This window comes from Ambystoma mexicanum, chromosome 5p (genome assembly GCF_040938575.1).
Source record: "Ambystoma mexicanum isolate Mex_15411 chromosome 5p, UKY_AmexF1_1, whole genome shotgun sequence".
In the NCBI taxonomy this organism is placed as follows: domain Eukaryota; kingdom Metazoa; phylum Chordata; class Amphibia; order Caudata; family Ambystomatidae; genus Ambystoma; species Ambystoma mexicanum.
The window spans coordinates 1,311,206,439-1,311,224,060 of record NC_090930.1 but is presented as its reverse complement, the minus strand read 5'-3'; the positions used below and the strand labels follow the sequence as shown (position 1 = coordinate 1,311,224,060).

The 17,622-nt window shown below is 49.0% G+C and overlaps 1 protein-coding gene across 1 annotated transcript in view; it reads right to left on the bottom strand.

The window, feature by feature from the left end:
• ICE1 (interactor of little elongation complex ELL subunit 1) overlaps window positions 1-17,622 on the bottom strand; it is a 740,954-nt gene that overhangs the window by 226,018 nt on the left and 497,314 nt on the right. The gene's annotated exons all lie outside the window — the stretch shown is intronic.

Here is a 17,622-nt window from a genome sequence, read left to right as displayed (position 1 = left end):
AAATCGCAACCGCCCATGCCGGAGCAATGAGGATCATCCGGGAACCGAACCTTCGTAACCTCTGCAGCACTTGCGGGATGACAGAGACTGGAGGCAACGCGTACAGCAGTGGGAATGATTACTCCACCACGAACGCGTCTCCCAAGGCTTCTTTTGGAGGAAATTCCTGCGAGCACAACCTTTCGCACTTCCGGTTGACACTGGAGGCAAAGAGATCCACTTGAGGGGTCCAGGAGAATCTCCTGAGCCAACTCCCACTCGTGAGTGAGGTACTTCTTGTGCTTTGGATGGATCGGCACATGAAAATAAGCGTCCTTGAGGTCGGGAGACACCAACCAGTCCTGAAGTTGAAGGGCCTGGAGGACTTGAGAAAGAGTAACCACCTTCAACTTGTCCTTCCTGAGGAGTTTGTTCAAACCGCGCAAGTCCATGATGGGTCTCAATCCCCCGTCTTTCTTGGAAATCAAAAAATAAGGGGAATACTATCCCTTGTTCCTCTCCGCTACAGGCACCAGTTCTAGGGCGCCTTTCTCCAGCAGGGCTTGAACCTCCTTCACAAGGAGCGGATCCGGACTCTGCAACGAGAGATTCCCCGGTGGATTGTCGCGAGGTCTCTGCCGAAAGGAAAGACAGTAGCCGTGGGCTATGATCTCCAGAACCCACACATCTGAAGTAATGGCACGCCATTCGAAAAGATGCTGCGCCAGCCTTCCCCCAACTGGCGAACCATGGGACATGGCCTCATGACTGACCTGAAGCGGCTGCGGCGTTGCCCGAGGGCAAAGAGGCAGCGGCACGAGCGGCCTTGGCACCTCGAGTACCCTGCTTTCCACCTCTGGCACTCCAACGGTGGCCCTTTTGACTGGCAGCTCCTCTTGCTTTACCAAAGAATGAGTAATAACGAAAGGAACTTCCCCTCCATTGCTGTCCCCTAGGACGAAAAGGCGGAGGTTGGCGAACTGCAGCGCCCAACGACTTCGCTGCAGCTTTGGAGGTCTGCAACCTCTCAAGGCTCTCGTCAGCCTTGCTGCCAAAAGATGTAAACCGTCAAAGGGCATGTTGAGGAGCCGGCCTGCACATCAGGAGCAAACCCCGACTTCCGTAACCACACAAACCTGCGTATTACGGTGCTCGCCGCCATGGACCGGCTGACGCAATCTGCCATGTCCAAACCCGACTGAACAGCCTCACACATGGCATCCTTGCCATCCTGCACCATAGCAAGAAAACCAGCCCGTTCGTCCCCTTCGGGAATATGTTCAGCCGCTAAGGAAACAGTTCCACAGAGTGTGCGTGAAACGTGACAAGGCACATACAGAGTTGGCCGCCTGAAGAGCCATACGTTCTGAAGAAAACACTTTCTTCGCCCAACCATCAAAACGCTTGTCGTCCCTATCAGGAGGGATGGTAGGATAAGACGCCTGCTTTGCTGGGGCCGTAGCCGCCTGCACCACCAAACTCTACGGAGTGGGGTGCTTGGACAAGTAGCAGGGGTCGCTACTGGCTGGGCAGTATTTTCGTGGCAAAGACTTGCCCACTGCCGGGAGACTCTCTGGAGCAGTCCAAGCCGCCGCCACCCTCCTCTCTAGAGCCATATGGAACGGCAGTACCGGGTCAGTTGGTGGACCTTGGTCGAGGATATCAGTGAGGTCATCCTGAAGAAAAGCCCCTGGGGGAGCAGACCACCCCAAGTACTCAGTGACCCTAGACATAAGGCGCCGGTACGAGGAGTCAGCATGGGTGCCAGGCTCAGGCCTACAAAACTCCACCTCCGGAGAGGTGTCCAGACCACTGACATCATGCAGGGACTGACGCAGGTCCTCAATCTGGCTAAGGCCCGAGAGAATCTCATCTGGCACCGTATCAGGAACCATACCATCATCAGAGCCCTCATCCACCTCCGAAATGTACTCAAGATGGCGGAAAGTGGGCACAGAATGGGGAACAAAGCCATGCTTTACTATGGCCAGAGCCTTTCTAGGGGGTTTCACCGTGCCCCGGGGTACCCCCGTCGAAACAGCCTTGAAAGGCGTTGAGCGAATCGGCGTTGACGCCGAACGCGGCGCTGACAGCATCGACAATGTCGACACAGGCCTCGAGGGCGGAGCCCTGAGCGTGTCCCTCGACAACCTGGGCGGCGATGGCGTCGACGACTTCCTCAAAGACATCACAGGCTCACACGGTCTCGAGCCCGTCGAGGACCGGGAACGGGCATGATTAGAACGATTCCCCTTGTCCGAGCAGGACCGCTCCCGCGAATCGTGCCGCCCAACCGAGCCCGAAGGCGTACGAGCGGGGTCTCTAGTCAGATCACGACCGACCCCACTTGGACGAGCGGACGGACCAGTGCCCTGCGATTCGAGAATCGCTAGCATTTTCTTACTGAAGGAAGCCCTTTCCTCCGGCGTCGCATGCTTGGTGGGATAACCGACCCGCCGACGAGCGGAGTCCTTGGATGAGGACGGGGAAGGCGACAGATTACGGCGCTTCCGGGAGTGCCTCGAAGAGGCAGAGGAGTGGCGGGACCCACTCCGAGACCCACTGGACTTCCGACGACGATGCAGAGAGTCGCCCCTCGAATCATCTGTCGAAAACCCTGCGGACCTCGACTTCCGGGGCTTGGACACCTTACCGACCGACAGTTTCTTCTTGCGCTCCCGCAAGGCTTTGGACGTAAGCGCCTGGCAGTCGACACAATCATCCGTGTCATGGGCCTCCCCGAGGCACCAGAGGCAGGCGTCGTGCGAGTCCGTCACCGACATCTTTGACCAACAGTCCCTGCACTTCTTGAAGCCCGGACGCGGGGTGGAAGAAGAGGGAGACATCTCAAAGAACTTTTACTTCACAAACGAACAGGTTCGAAGAACCGATAAAGAACAAACTCCAGAGAGTCGAGGCGTGCCGAGATCTCCGAAGCGAACACGTTCGCAGAAAAAACGGAACTGAGGCTATGGGCGTCGTGCGTCCTACTTATAACATCCAGTGACGTCGGTCGTCGGAGGAGGTCCTCGAGGGCGGCGTATCAATGTCATCGACGCAGGACGCAGATGCCGAAAGATTTTCCGAAGCAGCACAGCTGTGGTGATTACCGTCATAGATATGGAAAACGTCGGAGGACCCAATCCCCTCGAACCAGAGTTACAGGTAACTTATTCCTTCTCCAGCATTGGATCTTTCATAGATTCACATGCTGTGAATAGTTTATAAAGCAGTATTACAACACTACATATGGGCGGAGGCAAGCTCCCAGCATAACTTGCCATTGGAGACTTACCTCACACAAAAAGGCTCTGGAGAACAGACTCTAGACTCTTCTACGGAATCTCTGTTGAAACAGTAGAACATGGTGAATGTATGCACCGATCTCCAGGTGGCTGCACAGCAGAGGTCAGGCAGCTGAATCCCAGAGAGAAAAGAAGCAGTTTCAGCCACTGCTCTGGTGGAGTGAGTCCAGGGCCTGCCGGGAAGCGGCCTGCTGGCCCTGTTGATGGCAGAAAGAAATACAGGCTGCAATCCATCTTCCAATGGAGGACTTCAAAAAAGCCTTCCAGGGCCCAGAAGGTCCAAATGACAAACAGTGAACCCGTAGGACGGAACGACTTAGTACGTGCCACGTAGTACTTGAGGGTGCGCACTACATCCAGCGTGTGCAGTGTTCGCTCCGCTGGAGATGTCTGTGTGCCAAAGGATACAGGCAAAACCACTTGCTGATCGAGAAAGGACGGTACCTTAGGCATAAAGGTGGGGTTAGTACGTAGAATAGCCTTGTCCTTGTGAGACGTTAAATAAGGCGGTCTGGAGGAAAACACCTGAATTTCTCCCACTCGCCTGGCCGATGTTATGGCCACCAAGAACGCTGTTTTACAGGAAAGATGCTTAATGGATGCTTGGTACATAGTCGAAAGGCGGCCGCATGAGCCTTGCGAGTAGCAGATTTAGCTCCCACGCTGGCGCTGGGCGACAGACAGGTGGAAAAGACCCCAACAGCGTACAAAGGAGCTACTTCATCAGCCGGTGGAACCACAGGAATAGCACCCCTGCAGAGCGATTGTATCTGGAGATCGCCGCCAGGTGCACCTTAATCAAAGAATGGGTCAAGCCAGACTGAACCAGGGACAACGGATAACGTAACAGATCCTCTGCCCAGATGGTCTGTGGTCGCAGATGTTGGTTCCATTCAACACACTTGAAAACCTTTCCATTTGCTATTGTAGCACTTCAAAGTGGACGGAGCTCTTGGCAGGCTTGTGGAAGGGACAGAGCTCTGAATTATAAGAAAACAGGAACCAGGCCGGTCGATTGAGCGAGGCCGGGTCGTGGTGCAGCAAAGACCCCTGGTTCTTGGACAGGACCGTCTGATGTAGGCGAAGCTTGATCGGCCCCACCGACGAGTGGGTGAGGAGGCCGGAGTAACAAAACTGTCTCGGTATTGCAGGGGCTACTAATACCAGTTTGCACCGATACAGTCTGAAGGTGTATAGGACTCGAGGCACCAGAGGAATTGGGGGAACTGCCTACAGAAACTTCCTCCCCTCCCATGGAAACGCAAAGGCATCCCCCAAGCTCTCCAGATCGGGGGAAGTGGCTGGCAAATGTTTTGCAGTGACTTGTCGTAGGTAGCAAAGAGGTTAATCTCTGGAGTGCCCCACGTATGAAATAACAGGTCAAGTTGATCCTTGTGCAGCTCCAACTTGTGGCAAGAGAGCAACTCCCTGCTGAAGGAATCCGCCAGAGTGTTCTGAATTCCGGGCCGATGAGGGGGAATGAGAAACATGTGCTGCAGAGCCCAATGACAGAGGACTTCAGCCTCCCTGGAAAGCTGTGGGGACCTCGCTACTCCTTGCTTGCGGTCATAAAACATTTATGTCATGTTGCCTGTGTAAATTCAAACTACTTTCCCCACCAGGAGGGGGAGGAAAGACCTTCAGGGCCTAGAAGACTGCCCGCAGCCCCAGCAGGTTGATGTGCTGGCTCCTCTGTCTCTGGTGTGTTGGTCTTGACAGTGGGCACCCTATCCTTCCAGTGCTGCCCTCTTGTCCGAGAGCACTGTTGGGTGTCAAGTCTTGCCCTGAGATAGAGTGCCTGTTGTGATCGAACCAGACACGTCCGACGCGCTTCTCGAGAACCCCGTCTTAGAAACTCAGGCCGAACTCGGCACCGTCTGGCTATCCAGCCAGCCTGACGCCCTTACCTGGGAGGATCAGCCATCAACTTTTCGGAATTCACCTTCAAACTTAATTTGGCCTTGAAAAAGACTAAGGTTGAAACGCGCATCGGCTGTGTTTTTTCACCATGTCAAAAAATTGTCATTCATTAATACAATGATGTTCTTTTTGGTGCCAACCAACCAAGAAATAAATATTGCTTGTAATGACATAACAATAAGACGTGATCATTGATTTTACCAACTCGCACAAACTGTGACACTATGGACTAACATATCCAACCAGCGCCTAACCGATCCATGGATTTGTCATCCACACAAAACGTCTGAGAAATGTTATGGCGAAAACCCAGTTGCTAAAGACACTGGATGGTGGCTGCAGTGTTTACTTCTGCCAGCGGGTAGGAGGGGGCTCTCACCCAGCAGTTGTCAAGATACGGGTACACGTGACTGCCCCTCCACCGCAGGTGTGCCAGCACTGGCGCAAGGCACTTGGGAAACACTTGTGGAGCAGAGTACGGGCCAAAGGGAAGGGCCTTGAACTGATGATGCACTCTTGCCACCACGAAGCATAGGTAGCGTCGGTGTAAGTAGAAAATAGGGATGTGAAAGTAGGCGTCCTCGAGGAACACCATGAAATCTCTTTGCTGCAGCTGGGACAGCACCTGCTGCAGTGTGACCATACGGAATGTCTGTGCCTTTAGGAATTTGGCGAGTACCCTTTGATCTAATCTGGGCCTCCAACCCCCTGACTTGTTGTGCAGTGACTTTTTCCTTAAACAGAAGTAGCAGGAGTAGACTCCTGTGCCCATTTCGTCGTTGGGAACCTTCTCCACCACCCTTTCTGTAGCAGCTCTTGTACTTCCTGCAGTAGGAGATGTTGCAACATTTCTGGTTTGTGTACGGGAGGGATGTCCGGTGGATAGTCTACAAACTCCAGCAAATGGCCCTGCTGGAGGAGGGATAGCACCCATTTGTCTCCCCATTCTTTGACGAACCGTGAGGTTCGTGCCCTGGGCTGGTCATGGATGTTTGCCAGACTGGCCCCTAGATTGGAAGGAGCCATGGCAGCGCTGCCAACCCCTGTAGGATTGGGACTTTTTTCTATACTGGTCCCTGAGGAGTACGGGGTCTTGTAGGAGGAGGAAGACTGGTATGTGGAGCAGTTATCCAGCGAAGTCCTACCATAACACCCTTTCCCAAAGCAAAAGGATTGGTGCCTTTGATGCAGCGTGCCCAGGGAGCGGTCAGTTTCAGTGTCTGCATTGATTGACTGTAAAGCCTCATCCACCTTCTTCCCAAATAGGACAGTTCCATCGAAGGGCATATCAATGACCCTGGACTGGACATCGGGTCGGAAATCTGTGGCCTTGAGCCAACCTTGCCTGCGCAGAACCGCTCCGTTTCCAAGCTGGCGAAATCCAGTATTGGCGATGTCCACTGAGACTGATGGCATGGTTTGACTCCAATCCGCCCTCATGGAAGATGTGCATGGCCTCCTGTTTCTTGTTATCTGGCAGAAACTCTATAAGGAGACACATCTTGCACCACAGCTCGCGATCGTAACGTGCAAGTATGGACATTACATTTGCTGCCTTGATAGTCGTGGCTGCAGTGGTAATAACCTTCTTCCTGTAATTTGTTTGCTAAATGGTTTTTATGATTAATATGTTATTGTCTTTTTTTGCTGATATAATATTCTTGTAGTGTATAAGGTTTTAATAAACCAAAATGCACTTAAAATAAAATAAAAAAAAAATAACCTTCTTCCTGAAGGAGTCGAGGCGTTTGCCCTCCTTAAGTAGAGGGACGGAGCAAGAACAATGGATTAGTTGACCTGGTTCTGGCCGCAGCAGAGATCGGAGTCTGGCGTGGGTTGGGTGCAGAGGCATGCAGGGGCCTCTCCCGGGCCCTGTACTTTTTGCTGAACCAGTGCTTTTTTGCTGCGGCAGTAGCGGGATGCGCTAAGGTGACCAAGCCATCCTCCCAGATGTCTTCGAACAGTGGGATGGACATAACAGATTTCCTGCGCTGCTCTAGCACACTGTCTTTGCACTACTCCTCCAGCCTAAGGCCAAACATCTTGGACGGCCTGGACTTAAGTACGTGGAAAACCCCTACCTCATCTGGTACCCCATCACCAGTGTGAGATGAATGTGTGGAAACCACGTCCTCCAACTGGTCGAGATCTGTGTCCGACCCTGTATCCGACAGCTGCTGTGGCCTTGACAGGTGTTCACTCCTACTGGGGGGCGGAGGGGTGTGGGATGTCAGTGTTCCCTGGAGGGCCCGAGGGCATCTGCGTGGTGCCATCTAGGAGACACAGGAACCGGGCTGGTGCAGGTATCCTTTGTTGCAAGGTTGCTACCACAGTGGTCAAAGTAGATAAAATGTCCAGCGACAAGTCTCTTTGAGGATGCAGCAAATGGAGCTGGCTGCATTAAAGGGAAATTTGTCCTGTGCTTAAGCTGAATGCAGATGAGACAAAGGTGGCAGTCTGATCAGGCTTGCCTCACTCCACAGGGAACTAGATTGCCTTCTGCGAGGCGACGTCCTGTGTGATGGTGAAGAAAGCAGTGACATAATGGCCTCTTCCTCTGGTTCCTCTACACCCTGCGATAAGGAAAGACTTGCCTCTGGTACAATAGTACTCCCTGGTAGCACAGTCACCCCAAGGTTAGGGCACGATGCCCGTGGACGGTGTGTCAATGCGGACACAGTGCTGGTCTAGGTGTTGCAAGGTTTGTCACGATGGGCGTGGTAACAATCCTTTTTGAAAATCTACTTTTTCCCCGCCGAAGGGGTAATTGACGGGGCTGTCCAAGAGGGTATCACAGCCGTCAATGTGGGTGCTGGTGATGATTCTCGTTGACGTAGCAGACGTGGTAGTTGCCGGGGTGCCGGTGGACGGCGTTGACAGCTTTGGCACAAGACGACCTGGAGGGAGGCTTGGTCGCTGACGTACTCGCCACCAATTTGGAAGATGACGTCTATGGGGTAGCTTCCGCACCAAAGACAAAGAGTGGCCACTAGATTTAGATGTCGTTTTTGCGGATAGAATGGCTTCCTTTGGGTGATGGAAAAGGCCTTTGCTCCCCTTCCCTGTCGATACCCCCTGGGCAGTCACCTTTGTTGAAGACCTGTCCTTGTGCAAGGATCTGGGCTCTTCAGAGGTTTCTTTATGCTTCCTCTTGCTGGTGGCATAGACCTTATGCGATCTGGACTTCTTACTAGAGGTGGTTCGCTGGGCCGTCCTGCCCTGCCGCAATGAGGCATGGCTCTGTACAGACCCGAAGTCGGAGACCCCACCATAGTCCTTGAGCCACGCAACAGGACGATGTAAGGGCCCAATGGCTAAATTCAGAAGTGGTGGCTTGGCACGTCATCAAGCAATTGAGTCTGACAATATACCCCTCAAGAGTACAAAAGGACAGATTGAGCAGAGTATCGCCCGAAAATATTTGGTACACCCTGGTACCCACACAGCTGGCTCCAAAAGAAAATAGCCAAGTATTAATATACAGCTCAAGACAATGAGATAACTAGGCAAGATTATTAGCTGTTACTCACAAGTAAGAAGGATGAATTGGACTGAGAATTCCAAGCTAGACTGGCGAGTATCCTGGAACAAGAGAGGTAGCTATGTGATGATTCCAAATGTGTTTCTCATCCTCCACCCGACATCCAACATGGCCGCCGATTCTGTAGCCAGAAATCGCCCACTCCGTGATCCTGAGGAAACCAATTCCAAGATGGCCGCCGCAGCGGTAACCATCGCAAACGCACAGCACAGGCTAGTTGTTCTCTCCCAGGAAGCCTCTCAATCTTCCACCTTAACTTCCTGTTTACCTCCTTATAACCCAGCAACTTCAGAAGGAAGAGGCGTTGCTACTCTCACAGGAGCCGGCACACGCTTCGTAAGTCCGCTTGCTAGAATTACGAAAAGCTCTCTCTTCCAAACAATTCCTCTACTCCATACTCACGTTCTTGTTTTCCTCTCCTCCCTTTGATTTCAGAAGGTATTACGGAACCCTTCTTTTTCATTTCCGGGATCGGATTTTCATCTAAGCACGCTTAGAACCGGAATCCTCTTCATACCTCCTTCTAGTGAGTTCCTAGGTACAATCTGTGGTCCATCTTGTTTTCGGTGATCAGACTTCGGATCTTCATTCTTCATCCTTCCTTTCTAGCGATATCCTGTTGGAATTCTTTGGACGCTTCTTTTCTACTCAGGCTGGCTCAAAAAAGACTTGAAAGAGAAAGGGTAGGGTTACCTCCTTATCCATCCCGCTATTTCAGGACTATATTCATTTATCCTAATCTTATGGGTTCTCTCTTTCTACCATTATAGAATCACTTACCTTTTACTTTCCAACGGAGATCCTTTACCTCTCCGCACTCTTCCTGTTAGACGCATGGTAAGCTTCTAAAACCTTTCTATAGGTATTCCTTTTTTCACCAGACTATCAGGATTAACTGTGTTTCTTTTACTTACTACATGTAGCCCAGTAACTAAAACAACTCGCCTAAATCAGCAGGAAATCAGCCAGAAGAATACCCAGATCAACTTTCCTCGCCTGGTCTTCACAGGGAAACAACGTACCCCAGCAGCTCTTCAAGGGTTTTATTCCCCACGAGGGTTTCCCTCAGGGTTTCACTGAGGACAAGCTCTTGCAGGTCCTTTGAGAAATCCTCAGGAGAATTTCTCTTATTCTTCAAAGGATCACACCTATTCGTAGAAACACCAGGGGTTCTTCGGGTACCTGTTCATCCTGCAAGATCCCAGGTAGGTGGTCTTTGCTTCTTTTCCAGAGTATTTTGGAACAAATTTGTTGTCGATTCTTAAACAACCATAATAGTCATAACAGTTAGCAACGCCCGAGTGTACATTTGTTCCTTTTACGCTGGGCAAGAGGCATAAGAATCACAAATCATGGATTCACAACAGCAGCAACAGCAACAGCAAATCCAACAGCTGATTGCTGCCGTTCAATCCTTAACTACTGAAGTACAGCAGTTAAAACATGAGAATAATTCCTTAAGACAACTCCAACAGCAAACGGCCCAACAGGCTGCAGCCCCTCGTACCCCACACTGCTCAGAAGTTCCTCCAGGACCCTTACCTGGAGGACAGTTTGATGGTAACCCGCATAAGGTTAAGGAGTTCTTAGACTCCTGTACTGTGCAATTTGCCTTTAAAGCAGCGTATTTTCATACCGATAGAGATCGTGTGGGATATATGGTCGCACAAATGACTGGACCAGCACTGGCTTGGGCCACACCATTAATCACTAACAATAATCCCATTTTAGATTCTCATACTGCATTTTGCAATAGCATCCGTACCATGTTTGGCCGTCAAGAGATTCGTGTGGCTTCACAGGAACACCTCCTAGATCTAAAACAAGGAAGTTTAGACATTTTGGCTTATATAACCAAATTCAAGCAGATGGCAAGTGAAACCACATGGTCAGATGACGCTCAAGTCACACTCTTCAGAAGGGGATTATCTGAAGACCTCAAAGACGAGGTGTCTCGGGTCCCACGCCCCACTACACTATCTGAATTCATTGCATTGGTAATGCAAATTGATTACCGCATGAAGGAAAGAGTACTAGAGAGAAAGAAGGGAAGGAATACACGAATTACGTTCGCTCCTTCTTCCCGTTCACAGTCTAACGATGAACCTATGCAATTGGGTACAACAGCTCGAGGTCCTTTGACTCCCGAAGAAAGAAACCGTAGGAGGACCTTGGGTTTATGTATGTACTGCGGTTCGAATAACCACATGGTACAGGATTGCCCAATTACACCACCTAGGCGTTCGGGAAACGCCAGCTCCCGGCCGTAAGAGGAACCACGGTACGGGAACCAGCATGTAAACAAGGTTCCTCTCCAACATCCTTCTCATCCTTCTGTACCAGTCAGAGTAATTCTCAGATGGTGGTACTCATGGTATCCTTCTCTTTTGGTAATCGTCTGCTTCAAAACATACCAGCTCTAGTGGACAGTGGAGCAGCCGGAAATTTTATTGATGATCAATGGGCCATTTCACACGGTATTCCTAGGTCCTCAAAGGTAGAGCCCATTCCAGTGGAAAGTGTGGATGGTAGTCCCTTGATTTCCGGGCCCATCAAGGATCATACCAACCCCTTCATGATGATCATCTCAACTCATCAAGAGATTCTTACATTGGACATTATTCGAACAGCCCATCATCCGGTAATTCTAGGATTACCGTGGTTAAAGAAACATAACCCGTTTATTAACTGGACAGCTGGATCTTTCTTTCTGGGATCTGAATACTGTATCACCCATTGTGTCAAGAATCAGCAAACGGTGAGGGTTGATTCGGCTCCAGTACCCTTGAACAACCAATGGGTAACCTCTCTTAACCAGGTTTCTGGTCTTCCAGAATGTTATCATAAATTCCAGGAAGTTTTCTCTGTCTCAGAATACACTCAACTACCCCCTCACCGTAGGGATGACTGTTCAATTGAGCTGGTTCCTGACCAGCCATTACCTTTTGGACGAATGTACATCTTGTCTGAGAACGAAAAGGAGGTTCTTCGTGAATATCTCAGAACCCATCTAAAAAATGGACTGATTACCGAATCCACTTCACCTGCTGCTGCCTCTCTGTTTTTCGTTTCTAAAAGAAACTCCAAGGAACTCCGTCCGTGCATAGATTTCCGTGGACTGAACAAAATCACAGTTCCAGATAAATACCCTATGCCATTAATACCCGACATCCTTGAAGCAGTCAAAGGGGCCAACATCTATACCAAATTAGATCTCAAGGGTGCATATCATCTCATCCGGATAAAACCGGGTGACGAATGGAAGACGGCATTTCGAACTCCGTTTGGACATTTTCAATACAGAGTAATGCCTTTTGGTTTGTCCAACGCCCCGGCTATTTTCCAGAGGTTTATGGATCATATCTTTGCAGACCTGTTACTCCACAATATGGTCGTCTATCTAGATGATATCTTGATATTCTCTTTCAATGTCCAAGAACATCAGAAACATGTTGAAGAGGTGTTACGGCGGCTCCAACAAAATCATTTGTATTGCAAGATAGAGAAATGCTCCTTCCATCAAACTCAGGTTACCTACCTAGGATATGTTCTTTCGGCCAGAGGAATGGAAATGGACCCTGAAAAGGTTTCTGCAGTTCAAAACTGGCCCACTCCCTCTTCCGGCAAAGACATCCAACGCTTTGTTGGATTCGCAAATTTTTATCGAAGGTTTATTCCCGAATTTTCAAGGCTCACCCAACCTTTGACAAATCTGCTCAAAAAGGGAATAAAGTTTTCATGGTCCCCTACTACAGATCAAGCATTCAACAAACTTAAGGAGTTGTTTACTTCAGCCCCTATCCTGTTGACACCGGATCAATCCCGCAGGTTCATTGTTGAAACTGATGCCTCTCAGTACGCCCTAGGTGCTGTTCTGCTTCAACTTGATAATTCTAATCAAGAACGCCCTGTAGCGTATTTATCCAAGACACTTGCCCCTGCTGAACTGAACTATACAGTTCTGGAAAAAGAACTCCTTGCCATCAAGCGAGCCTTTGAAGAATGGCGCCATTTACTCTTAGGGGCCAAACATCCAGTTGAAGTCAGGACGGATCATCATAACCTTCGGATCCTTCAATATGCACAAACCTGCAATAGCCGCCAGGCTCGTTGGGCTCATTTCTTTTCTCCATACAGAATTACTTTTTCATTTATCCCTGGAAGGGACAATTCAAAAGCTGATGCTCTTTCACGCAAGGAACACCTTCCCAACGAACCATTTAAAGCAGAACCCATCTTTCCCCTTACGGCTTCAGGGCTACAAACCACATCAGATTTTTTGTCACGACTCAAGATTCAATCTAGACACATTACCAAGGACCAATTATCACGTGCCAATAGAATGACCTTGACCAAGGTTGATGATTGCTATTTTCATGGAAATAAAGCTTTCATCCCCACTCGACCCCTCCAAAAAGAAGTCTTGGACATGTGTCACTCTTCATTGACAGCGGGACACCGTGGGTTCCTATCAACTCTGGAATTGATGTCACGTTATTTCTGGTGGCCGACATTCCGGAAGGATGTCAAAGAATATGTTGGATCCTGCCCTGTCTGCTTACAAACCAAGGTTCCTCGAAAAGCACCTCTTGGAGAATTGGTAAAGATGCCATTACCCTCTCGCCCTTGGCAGATAATATCAACGGATTTTATCGTTGACCTCCCACCTTCCGGGGGTTGCTCCACTATAATGGTAACCATCGATACCCTGACTAAGATGGCTCACTTCACTCCACTTGTAGGATTACCATCGGCAGCACGGATGGCTCGCATCTTTATCAGTAACATCTTCACGTTACATGGTTTACCCGAAACTATCATCTCTGACAGAGGGTCACAGTATACCTCACGATATTGGAAGCTTATCTGTTCCCATCTTGGTATTTCTCGGGCTCTCAGTTCCGGCTATCACCCCCAATCCAATGGCCAGACCGAGAGACTTAATCAAACACTGGAAGGATATCTCCGAAGTTATGTATCAGCAGCTCAAGACAACTGGAAAGAACTTCTACCCATGGCCGAGTTCACATATAATAACTCATACCATTCTGCCATTAAAACAACTCCTTTTAATTGTACTTATGGATTCAACCCCACATCTTTCCCCACTATGAAGAAATCTGAAACCAAATTTCCAGATGTGGACTCTCTAATGCTTCAGATACGTCACGGGCATAGTTCAGCCTTGACAGCACTACAAAATTCTCAAAACAAAAGAAAGTATTTTGCAGATCGACACAGAACCCCAGCTCCAGTGATTAAAAAAGGAGATTGGGTATGGCTATCCTCTAGGTTCCTTCCTCGCCATCTAGTACCATCCAAACTCTCTCCACGATTCTTTGGTCCATTTCGGGTCATTTCAACTATTGGTACAGCTGCCTTTAAACTCCGACTTCCGGTCTCCTGGTTCCGGATTCATCCGGTCTTTCACGTCTCACAATTAAAACCTGACAATCGAAGTACTTTTCATCCTGTGGTCTCGGTTCGCCCTCCCCCAGAAATGTGTAAAACCGGACCAGAATATGAAGTTAAAGAAATTTGTGACTCCAGATATCATCGGGGTCGGCTACAGTACCTTGTGGACTGGAAGGGATATTCTCCTGCCGACCGCACATGGGAACCTGAAGCTGCAATTCATGCTCCTCGCCTCGTTAAGAAATTTCACCTCAAACACCCGTCTAAACCGGGAGGAAGCAGGTCTAAAAAGGGGCATACTGTGATGATTCCAAATGTGTTTCTCATCCTCCACCCGACATCCAACATGGCCGCCGATTCTGTAGCCAGAAATCGCCCACTCCGTGATCCTGAGGAAACCAATTCCAAGATGGCCGCCGCAGCGGTAACCATCGCAAACGCACAGCACAGGCTAGTTGTTCTCTCCCAGGAAGCCTCTCAATCTTCCACCTTAACTTCCTGTTTACCTCCTTATAACCCAGCAACTTCAGAAGGAAGAGGCGTTGCTACTCTCACAGGAGCCGGCACACGCTTCGTAAGTCCGCTTGCTAGAATTACGAAAAGCTCTCTCTTCCAAACAATTCCTCTACTCCATACTCACGTTCTTGTTTTCCTCTCCTCCCTTTGATTTCAGAAGGTATTACGGAACCCTTCTTTTTCATTTCCGGGATCGGATTTTCATCTAAGCACGCTTAGAACCGGAATCCTCTTCATACCTCCTTCTAGTGAGTTCCTAGGTACAATCTGTGGTCCATCTTGTTTTCGGTGATCAGACTTCGGATCTTCATTCTTCATCCTTCCTTTCTAGCGATATCCTGTTGGAATTCTTTGGACGCTTCTTTTCTACTCAGGCTGGCTCAAAAAAGACTTGAAAGAGAAAGGGTAGGGTTACCTCCTTATCCATCCCGCTATTTCAGGACTATATTCATTTATCCTAATCTTATGGGTTCTCTCTTTCTACCATTATAGAATCACTTACCTTTTACTTTCCAACGGAGATCCTTTACCTCTCCGCACTCTTCCTGTTAGACGCATGGTAAGCTTCTAAAACCTTTCTATAGGTATTCCTTTTTTCACCAGACTATCAGGATTAACTGTGTTTCTTTTACTTACTACATGTAGCCCAGTAACTAAAACAACTCGCCTAAATCAGCAGGAAATCAGCCAGAAGAATACCCAGATCAACTTTCCTCGCCTGGTCTTCACAGGGAAACAACGTACCCCAGCAGCTCTTCAAGGGTTTTATTCCCCACGAGGGTTTCCCTCAGGGTTTCACTGAGGACAAGCTCTTGCAGGTCCTTTGAGAAATCCTCAGGAGAATTTCTCTTATTCTTCAAAGGATCACACCTATTCGTAGAAACACCAGGGGTTCTTCGGGTACCTGTTCATCCTGCAAGATCCCAGGTAGGTGGTCTTTGCTTCTTTTCCAGAGTATTTTGGAACAAATTTGTTGTCGATTCTTAAACAACCATAATAGTCATAACAAGCTATTACTGAGGGTAACAAGGTAGGGAAGAGGAAGAATCAGACAGTTTTCTTACCAATAGGAGGGTGTTGAGTGTTCTGGAGTATTTCTGAAGAAGGGATTGCTGGAATTTAGGTGTAATCCCGGGAACACAAAGTCTTGTTCCCTATTCCCGCCGACACGAGGACGCCTAAACAAGTCTTTGATCCTTGCGCCATTGCGCTAATGTCCCTCAAGTTCTTTAGAGTCTTCGGACAGGAGAAGAAGGGAAGACATGACGAACAATTGGTTTCCGGATTCGGGATGATCCAGCAAAGCTAAGCAGTCCGACCAGCTTTCCGAGATGTTTCCGGATTCGGGATGATCAGCAGAGGTAAGCAGTCTGACCAGCATTCCGAGATGGCAAGAGATAAACTAGGTGCAGCTGGTTGAGGCGAGGGCAGTTCCATAGACGTTCCGGTTTGGCAACAGGTAGGCAAATGATGAAGGGCTTAGGCAGGTGCAGTCCGTAAGCGTTCAGAGTCGGCAACAGGCAGGCCAGGTGTAGAGGGCTCAAGCGGGTGCAGTCCAGTAAGCGTTTTGAGTCGACAACAGGTAACCAGTTAAGCAATATCAGGAGACGAGGCAAGGAAAGTCAAAAGAACGGACCAGGGGATCAAAAACCAGGACAACAAGGTAACAAGATACGATGCTTTGAGAATACAAATTCAGAAGCAGCAGCATGCAGTGTGGGCGGGGTTTAAATTACGAATCAGCTGACTGCAGGTACAACGCGCCGCCCTAACCTTGAATGCATACGTGTATGCAATGGGAGCTAGCGTTTCCAGGGCAACCCATAGCGTTCTCTGAAGGAACGCCTACTTCTGGATGAACAAGTGTTCTGGGGGCTTAGTTTGAGTCCCGAATTCATAGGTATACTGGTGAATCTATTGGAGGAGTGGGAATGTTTCCTAATGTGTGTACCTGGTTTAAGAGATGATAAAGAGGAATCCAACGGAACCATGACAGACGATGACGATCCCCCAGCGTCTTGTTGGAAAACGACTGGCACGTGATGAGCATGAAGGTAGTAGAGGCAGTCTTCCTGCTGATCTTCCAAGTAGACATTTTTCAATCAACAGCAGGCCCAGGCCTTGAACAGGCTCTTCCTCATGGATTCGGCCATGAGGTGTGCCCAACTGCGCAGATGAAACTTCGAAGATAACCAGCGGTAGGGAACGGATCACAGATCTAACACCTTCGCTGCTAATGCAGGTCATTGAGAAGACGTTGAAAGAGATTAATCTTTCGTCTAAATGATGTTAAAAGTCAAAGGTTTAAGAAGATAAGTTGAAGAGATAATATCTGAGTATTCTTACACGAACGTGCAGTAAGAAAACTGAAGTTGGCCGAAAGGGGAGGAGTTAAGGGAGGTGTTCCTATTGGCTATGGGCAGTATGACCCAAAATGACTGTACTAGAGCACAAAAGTGACAAAGTTTTCAGTTTAAGTTTAAACGATTCAATGTTACCAAGGATTCCAAGCCCGACGACAGGGAATATTCACAGCATGTGAATCTAAGACAGATCCAAAGCTGGAGGACATTGGACCCCCCAAAACTCCACATAAGGGGTGGTGTGCTGGCGTACCATGTAAAATGTAAAGAGGATATAAATCCCTCTTTACCCCTTGAGAACAGTAGTTCACCCAAGAACATTAAAAAGAAATTAACAGAGAAGACCAAACGGTCAACGTAGCCTAAGCCCAAAGGTTATCGGAAACTATAACTCCAACTATACTCTATGGAGAGGCATAAAAAGAGTAAAAGACTAGGTGAGAGGGGAAAAAGATACCCCTTCACCTAGGGACAAGGGAAAATAATTACCACGCCAAAACAAAGTTCTGGAGTTGTGTGAGAAACCTGAAGGTGTCTCCCACTAGTCCCCTGGGGGTCTGTAATCCAGGTGGCCAGGACACAG